This window comes from Drosophila ananassae, chromosome 3R (genome assembly GCF_017639315.1).
Source record: "Drosophila ananassae strain 14024-0371.13 chromosome 3R, ASM1763931v2, whole genome shotgun sequence".
Taxonomy (NCBI): Eukaryota; Metazoa; Arthropoda; class Insecta; order Diptera; family Drosophilidae; genus Drosophila; species Drosophila ananassae.
In genome coordinates this window covers 13,369,636-13,379,209 of record NC_057930.1, presented here as the reverse complement: position 1 = coordinate 13,379,209, position 9,574 = coordinate 13,369,636, and the positions used below count along the sequence as shown (strand labels likewise).

General features: G+C 40.1%; 1 long non-coding RNA gene across 8 annotated transcripts in view; it reads right to left on the bottom strand.

Moving 5' to 3' along the window:
- Window positions 1-9,574, bottom strand: part of LOC26514672 — a 66,210-nt gene that overhangs the window by 51,940 nt on the left and 4,696 nt on the right. For 7 of the 8 annotated variants that reach the window (XR_004311102.1, XR_004311105.1, XR_006507471.1 and 4 more), the window contains one exon: window positions 7,674-8,050. The exons of the other annotated variant lie outside the window; for it this stretch is intronic. This is a non-coding gene — a long non-coding RNA (uncharacterized LOC26514672). The remainder of the gene's footprint in view (window positions 1-7,673; window positions 8,051-9,574) is intronic. 8 annotated transcript variants of the gene reach the window in all.

The window sequence follows — 9,574 nt, the reverse complement described above, 5'->3', positions numbered from 1 at the left end:
GAACCCTCCTTATTTGCCTTTCTTCTTTATGGTGCGAGTATGTTAATAAAAATGCATTTTTATGCGGCTCATACACGGGAAACAATTTATGTCATTTACTAGATTATTTTTAGGGTTACCGAAAGTTTATATCCTTCAATAATAAGATTCTTTAAGACTAAATGACTTATTATGAGGGTTTTTAGATTACTGATTGAACTAAAACTTTATCAAAAATTTTAATAACTTTTTAGTAGTTACAATCAATACTTATAAATCAGGAAAATATTTGTAAAAATTAATAAAATGATAATTTCTACGCTTAACTATGTATCCCTTAAACTTCAATAATTTTTTCCACTGTGTAGTTAGTTTTCCCTACAAAGCGGCTTAGTTTCTTTCAAGTGGCGCTTAAAATGGCGCCCTCATATCAATCTGATATATAGGCAATACCCCATATACAACCTATACATTCAAGATCTCGTATATAGACACCAACTAATGGCTTAATTTGGAGGTGTACATATCAATGATCAACAGCGGGAATCATTTTAGCCAAATTGCAGTTCTTGGGCAGTTTTTCTCAAAAGGAGAAGAACCAGCAGCACCACCACCACCACCATCAGGAACAACAAAAATCGACAGACGGGGCGCTACAACAACAATAAAAAAGAACAACTATTAAGACCGCTTGAACGCCTGTCCGGGATCCAAAACGACAGCAACAACACCACACAAAAACAATAAAAACAACAACAAACAGCAACGAAAAACTACAGAAACAAAACCTGAAACATGAAATTCCTGCGTAATTTGTAAGGAAAGGCGTGAAGAACACCAACGAAGGCAACACCTTAATTAATGTTATTAAAATGGAACGAACGACCGACCGGCCGACCCATTGGACCTGCAACCTGGAACCTGGAACCGGGAACATGGAACCTGGAGAACCCGCAGCCTGTAGAACCCTGAACCTCTCAAAACCCTGAGAAGGCTCAAACTCGCACACATTCACAAAAAACGACAACCCGAAGATGTGGAAACGAAGAAGGCAAAGCGTAAAAGAATGTGGCAAAAACAGGAGAAGGTAAGGAAGGAAAAGGCACAAGGCTCAGATGGTCCAAAACCCACTCTCCTTTGGGCTGGTCAATACATTCGTCTTGACCATGGTCCAAAACTCCAAATGTGGCTAATTGTTTAGTTTTTATATTAATTTAATCAACTTAAAAAATAGGTATTGTTAGATCTTGTCTATATTCTGTTTAAAGTATCAAGGGAATCATCCTAGTTACATTATAGAAATTAAAACAATCTGTTAAATAAAAACCTGAAAATTTAAATATAGTACATATATAGTAAATAATATATATAAATAGTACTCCAATCCAATAACTTATCTAAAATATTATCGAAATATAAACCCTTTAAGAAATAATTTCTTTAAAATGACATAATCCCAACTAAAAATCTTACATACATAATTTGCAAAATACTTCCAGACCTTTCCCGAAAAGTTCCCAGGCACAAAGACAAAATATATTTCCACCATCTGGTGATTGGACACGCTCCATAAGCAAAGTGTAGAGCTCATCCAGAGCCTGTGAGCTGATGGTGTCAATTGTGGTTGGGTACCACCGGCCCTCTAAGACGTTAAGGCAGATTTATCACTGGACACTCTAGAGCGCTGACTACTTGACATATTCATTAAATTTGCCACATTGTTGCCGGCAAAAGAACGCCAGACAAAGGAGACGGTGGTGCTCATCATTTTGACACCTTAATGCGGTAATTAGGGTTTTTTTTTGTTGTTCTCATGTTGGTTGGTTGCCTTTTGGCGAAGTCAGAGGAAGATCCTTAAAAGCCGATGATCGTGAGCAAATATTAACACAGATCGGATCGGGTTCGGGTTTGGGATCGGGCAGATGGATGGGCAACGCCCTGAACTCCTCCAACCTTTAACGGTTTACGGCGAATTGGCTTAAATTATTTAAAGATTACAACCTCCAACCGGGAGGCTGCAAAAGACAAAAAAAAAAATAAAATGAAAAAAAAGGGACAGGCCAAAAAGATCATCACCCCGAACGTTCGTGAATCCTTTTTTTCGGGTGTGAAGATTATGACACAGCAGAAAAAGGAAACGAAAGTCCCTGCCAGCAATTAATTTCAAATTTTTTTCCATCTGGGCAGCTGGATCCCGAGGTGATCCAAGGAAATTGCAGACAAATTAAGATAAATGAATTGTTTAATTGTTGCATGTGGTGCAGGATTTTGTGTGGAACCTCATCCAGCTAATTTGTCTTGTAATGTGAACGATGAGTGAAGGAATTAACCACGAGGTGATGTTATGAAAGTCAGGAAAAAAGGTATAAAAGGTTTATGATTTTTGTGGAATTATGAAATGCACAATTTGGTTATAAAAACTACAAGACTTAATAGAATCATCTTATATTTAATCCTTTTTATTTAGTTTGAAAATAAGGCTTATCATATTTTTTATCCTCATTTTTTGTGCAAATACCTATAAAATAATTTCAATCAGTTTCACGAATTTTATGCATCCCTTGAATGTCATTAGTTAGGCATTAACACCCGGCTCATATAACTCGAACGGCAAAAGAATCATCAATCAAAGTCCTGATGTCTAAATAATGCAACACCAAAGCGTTGCGCCTTTTGTGGTGGTTTATTGTGGCTGGACTTTTAACTCTGGCCACAAAGGACTACCGCACTAATTAATACCAGCCCATAAGACAGATCTCGATCCGTTCGTGCCTCAAACGCCCCACAGTTTGAGCCACACACACGGCTCACGATCGCCATCTTCATCACCCAGCTCTTCCAACTCCAACGCCAACTCCATCTCCAACTCAATCTCCATCTAAGCTAAATAAAGTTATTAAGCCTTGAAGCCAAGAGGGAAATGTTGCAGTGCCAAAAAATAAAAAAAAAAGGAGAAGTTTTTAAATACACAAAAAAAACAAGTGGAAACAAAAGGAAGACAAAAAGCCAGGACTGGGAAACGAAAGGCCCAAAACGCAGCATGTGTTAAAATTATATAGAGAGTGCGTGTGCGGACCGTACGAGTGGACCCCCCTAATGGCGACTTCTTCGACTTGGTCTGAATCTTAAATTCAGTCCCCCTGCCCCCAACGCAGAGTTAATAAAAAACACATAATTGCGTATGTTTTGGGGGTCTCTTCCTTTTGGATTCCTCCGTGTGTATCCACACATATATATAAATAAAGCCCCCACCATATCCACATCGGCCGATCAAGTGCGAAGTTCTGCGCAAACGCCAAGCGCCTGTGAAAATATGATTTTTGTTGCCATTTCGTGTTTTGCCACTTTGGAGGTCTTCATCATTTTTTCGTTTTTTCGTTGCTCTCGGTTATTGTTGCTGTTGCTTTTGATGTTGCTGTTGCTGTTGCATGTTGTATGTTGCTGGTTGCTGGTTGCCGTGTTTGTGTTGATCTTGGTTTTTTGTGTTTCCATAAAACTGACCCCATGGGCAGTGAAATTAAGTTGATTTTTAATGCAGTCATGGTGGGTAGTCAAGCCAGGTGGGTCTCTCTTTCTTTCCTTGTTTTTTCTTTAGTTCCTTGTCTCTTTCTTTTGATTTACATCAATGCAATGGATAAGTTATGCCTCGAACAATATATTTTTTTTTTTAATTTTTTGTTGAATATAATATAGAGATTACAACCCCTGAGCTCTCTTTGGACAATTTTTTTCTTAACTAAGAACTCATAATGAATTACTCTTCCTCGTAACAAATAACTAAACTAAACCCGAAAATACTTCCGTCCGGGATCCTCCTGGCTCCATTACTCTAATTTTTTTTAATGGACTCCCCGGCCCACGTTGTGCCCCTTCTATAACGTCGCCATAATAAATTTCAACTTGTCTACACCTATTTTTACAAACATTTAAAAATTATTACACAGTCTTTTTCATGATGCCCGGGATGTGGGGACCCCATGATGTGGCCTGCCCATTGCCTGGGCCTGATGACCTTAAATTAAATGTGCAGCACATGAATTATGTAAGCTGTTTAATAAAGTGATTCCATTTGCATGCAAGAGCCCCGCACGCATGCGCAGCGGGAAGTCCGGACTGCGAGCTCCGAAGTCCTCCTCAGACCCGAGAGTCCCCATCTGGAACCAGAGGCTTAAGCTGGACCCTGGTCTTCAACAACTTACTCAGTATACAGCAAAAAAAATATTATTTCTTTTAAATACTATGAAGTCTAAGCTATGAACTTAAAAATTTAGCTTACAAGGAAAGTGGAAACAATATTAATACAAATATTAAAAACAAGGATTTAGGATTGACTGTTATTTCAGACAGTATCAGACTTTTATAAACTTTAAATGTTCTTCTTTTTTTCTGTGCAGACTGGACCCTGAAGCATAAAGTTTGAAGGCAGTGGAGCTTGGGAGATCTGGAGAATTGGAGTTGGGGGAATTCACTGAGCTGGACTTCGCGCAGCGCGCGCTGATTGTCGCTTAATAAAAATGGTTATTGTCTTTTACTGGCTTTTATTTTTTATTCTCATTCTTTCCGCAGAAGGAGAGGGAAGTGGAAACTTCCCTGGAGATGGGGTAGAAGAATCTCTGTAGATTGCCCAGTCGGCTATTTATGTGTGGCTTTTGTAAGAATTATTAATGTAAATCTTTCATAATTTTCATAAGCTGTGCGCGTGCGCAGTGCTCAAGGATAAAAAGGTTAAATTAACTTTAAAACTCTGAGCGAAAAATACTTGGCCCACTTCATTAAACGGCAAACTAAATATCAGATTATCTATTTATAGATATTTAGGTTTTAATCATAAAATTGCCATAATTTCTTATATCGTCTGGCAACATTGTTTCTCATCCTTTGGGGCTAAGCTTTAAGCTCTTTGGGGTAAACCCCCTGGAAAACTTAAAGCTCCAAAGCTCTGGGGTCATCGAGAGTTCATTTTGATTTTGGCTCCACCCACACAGGGCGTTCATTTTGTTGGGGCACCACGGACATGCGCAGTGGAGTCAAGGGGGTTGGATGGTTTGAATGGTTTGGATGCACTCCGTTCGCCAGCCGGCAAACAAAATGAAGTTCCCAGGATGGAACTTCGTGCCGTGGCCGAAAGATCGAAAGACGGACAAAATGACAGCAGCAAATCAAAGTCAGAGGCAACGAGTTCAGCCGCCATATGGACAAATGCTTTCCTCTTTTTCTGTTTTTTTTTCCCTGAACCTCCAATGAGAATGCATGTGCAAATTCCTTATCCTCTTCATTTTTTTGTTTTGTTTTCCTAATCAGGTTTTTGGCCAACTGTTGCTGCAACTTGTTGGATGACGAATGCAGTCAGCTTTCAGCGCCACATCAACGTCATAAACAACAATGGAGACCGGGCTGGGGCTGGGGCTGGGACTGGGACTGGGGCTTTTTTCCATTCCGAACCCTCATCTTCTTGGAGGTAGGAGCCCTCCAATGTCATCCATCCAACCAACCATCCAGCCATCCATCTCCACCAAGTCCAACTCCATTCCATTCCATTCTTTTTCATTTCGGACCACTTCTTCTGGTTGGTTGGCAGTCACTAAAAAGCCAAGATGGCCGCTGGAGCCAACGAGTCGAGTGCTATGCACTTGAACTTTCATTTTGATGATGATGACGATGACCACAACAACAATGATGTGAATGAGCTGCTCTGGGCCAGGCCAAGTCCGGCTGGCCAGCTCAGAAAGCAGAGATTCAAGGGATGCAGAAAACGCTAAGAATCGAAAGCTAAAATCATACTCTTTTGTAAATAAATTAAAGTTTAGGAGCTGTATTTTAAATTAAAATATTATTAAGATTGTTCTGAATATTTTAAGGATTTTTATAATGAAAAATAAATCTTGAAATCCATCCCTGGGCAATCAGAGGACTCTTTCTTGTTGCAAAGTTGTGTGCGTGCTGCGGTTTGTAAACCACTTGAAACAATTTTTAATTGTAATTTGCGCAAAGCAACGCCTTCCCGCTTACCGCCCCCTTTTTGGCTTGCTAAACTTGACATGAGGCAGGGGCGGTACTGCCCCCACTCCCCCCAACCCACCCCGCAAAAGAGGGAGGCCCAGAACAGACTTCGGAAGCTTCGGTTGCATAGTTGAGAGCCAAAACATTGCTGGGATGCCAGTCGCGGCTACGACGACGAGATGCTGCCAGGAATTTTCATAGAAAGGCGCTCCAGACGCGAACTGAGCTAACTTTGTGTGAGTTCCCCCCCTTGGAAAGAGAATCCTCCCACCCCACCTGTTTTTCGCTACCACCGCCCCCAACCCTTCTTGGCTGGGCGGGATTTTGTAGGTGGGCCGACGCACCACGATGGGATATCGACTGTTTAAATTTTGGGACGACAACGCACAACGTGCAATTAAAATTGAAAAATTTTCCCACACATCTGCAACCAAAAACAAAAAAAAAAATTGTAAATAAAAAAAAAAAGGTGGAGAGAGGTGGAGGTGAAGGCCCTGCACTGATTTCTTTTTCATGTCAGGGCAATGCAAACTGTGTGTGCACTGATTGGAGGCCAGCGGAATTTTTCCCATACGAACGAGAGACGAGACCCCAAAAACCCGGGGACTCCAATATGCCCCGAACCCGAACCCTTTTTACCTTGTGCCACTTTGGCCCCAAGAATTCCGCAAGTTATGTTCGCAATGTCGCCCGATTTTTGCAGAAAAAGGGTGGAGAGGCTTCTGCGGCATCCAAAAATCCAGATGCAGAAGCAGAAGCTCCTCTCGAAATTACTTCGATTAATTTTCACTTAATTTTTATTTTTATTTCTTACTTCAGCCGAAAGAGATATTTCTTCGATGCGAAAATTTGCGTCATTTTGTCAGATGTTTGTCAGGATTTATGAACGCGCCATCATTTCGAGTTAATTAAAATCAACCAATCGAGAGCTGCTGCACCTACCGACAAAAAACTGACGAAAAAACCAACGAAACCCAACCGAAAATTAACTAAATTATGGCTGGTCTTTTGGGGGCTGGGGGTTTGGGTAACCCTGGGCAACATCATTATGATGAATTTTTCGTATGGATTTTTTTCTCCATTTTAATGAGCGAAAATTGTCTTGAACTTTGTCGAGGGCACACCTGCAGCCAAAAATATCCAATCAGTGGAAAAATCAAGCTATTTTTGTGGGTTTTGTTTATAAAGTATATTTTGGAGCAAAGTTTCGTAAGCTTTTCAGCCAAAACCAACTAGTTTTGGGATTTGGGGCTAAATGAAACTATGGAAAATAGACACATAACTCTTAGTAAGTTTCACAAACAAATTCAATTCCCACACAATTAGCAGTGTTATCTTGTCATTATCATAACGCCCAAAACTCATTACCAAAATATTTCCCTTTTTTTTTGTTTAGAAAATTTAATAAGAAAGCCACCCCTGGCTGACATTGGTATTTCATCAACACTTGCTCAGCATGCAAATATCTGTGAAATTGATCTGATTGTAATTTAAACATGATGCTTATATCCTAACCCCTCGAATTCGGTTCGCTGTTCCGTTGGAATCCCTTACAGTTCACCGAACATTGCCAAAAACAATGATGCTACCCTCCTTTCCCTTGATGGCCTCTGTGTCCTGTCTGGTGGGTTGTTAATCCTTTCGGTAATTTATGCGCCCCTCTAACCAAAAAAAAAAACAAAGCTGCCACTTACCGAACTAATCATCAGGCTGATTCCTTTACCAACTCCTGTTTTCCGAATCCCATCCCGAACTTGGTCTCCCTTCCAGATCACGTCACGTGTCCTCTTCGCTGCCTGAATTATTCTTGTTGTTGTCGTTGTCGTCGTGGTTGTATTGTTTATTGTGACAATTCTTGTCAGCGGTCCAAGCAAATGTCAACGGCACATTGATGGATGTTCCTCCTCTGCCGGAGGCGAAGCCACTACCCAAACCAGAACACCACTGATCCCATCCGATCCGTTCCGTTCCATTCAGCCAGGTGATGGTGATTCATGGCAGTTGTATGCGGTAGAGGTATATTTGACCATCAAATGCCTTGTTGTTTTTGCGGTTTTGGCTTGAGTGCTGGCTAAAATGGCAAAAGTTGCTTTAAAATGAGATGCAGTGCATGAAGCTGTTGGCTGATAATTTTTAATGAGCTTTAACATTAGCGTTGTTTTCAAGCAACTATAAAGGAAACAAGGAAAATTCCATTCAAAAGTTGTATTAAATTATTAAGCTTCAAATTTAAGTGAGTTTTTAGTTAAATTGTCAATTTTCTTTAACAAATATAAATCGAGTTCACTCTTTTGATATTAGTCTACAAAAACACTATTAAAAAAGGCTTTACAAATTAATTTAATAACTTGTGTTAAAGATTAATAGCTCTATTATTTTAAAACACATGAATAAACATTAATAGAATAACAAACATTGACCTACGACTAATAAAAAGATCTCCTTGAATGACTCTGTTTGGCTGTTAAATACTTCCTCAATTAATCTTAATTTGACAAGCAATTTATGATGGTCAAGATCAATCAATTAAAAAGCAATAACTTACTAAAAATGGCATTTAAAAGTCATAATTTAATAGCCAATAACCTTAAATTACTTAAAATTCTATAGCCATCATATAGACACAACATATTGCATTGAAAAACAGCTGGCAACAAGTGTCCCTTGGCCTGCCTCGTAGAAAATCCCTTTGAAGGGTAACAAGTAGCAAGTAGCGAGTGAAAAGTCAAAGAGGGTTAAGTTCACACAGGCAGTACACACTCTCACACACACACATATATGTGTATTTACGGTCAAAATGAAAATAAAAGAAAAGCCGCCAGTCTAAACGACCCATATTTTGCCCCCAAAAACCCCTTGAACTAACTAAGGAAGCAGACGCGAATCAATTGCCTGGGCCTTTGTTTTTTACCGCCTCGAGTATATAAATTAGCATATTTCAAAGGCAAACAACAACAGCAACAAAGGAACGAAATTGCAATAATTGGAGTCCTTGACAGGACAACAATGAGAAGAGAAAAGATGGTGGGGCAGAAGCTGACACTGCACCAGTTTCACTTTTGTTGTTAACCCTTTGATGTTCAAGAGAAGTGGCACTCGGTCGTGTGTCCTTGCCACAGCAGCAAAAACCCACAAGCCAGCTGTGTGTTTAATAAGTCTTTAAAGACTCAGTCCTGCCTGTTAGTCAGGTGTTAAAAATCTTTAATCAATACAAACACCCAATGAATACGAATTTATTAATGAATTTATCATCCAATTGTAATGCCAATGTGTTAATTGGGCCGCAAATCAAGGATAGCACAAGGACATACTCTCGCATGCGATAAATGCAACCAGAATGAGCAGCCCTGCCTCAATATATGTATATCCTGCATCCTTTGATGTATTTGCTTACTTTCGCCAGCCAGTCGCTGCTGAGCCAGAAATCAGGATTCACCCTCTAACAGAAAGGCACGCGCACATTCCACATCCCTTTCCCCATTTTGCAGCCCACTCCCATGAATCCGTAATTCCCAGGATAACACGCACAGGACACGGCTAGGACGAAGACGACAACGGCAACGAGAACAACCGACGATGTCGATGTCGATAACAA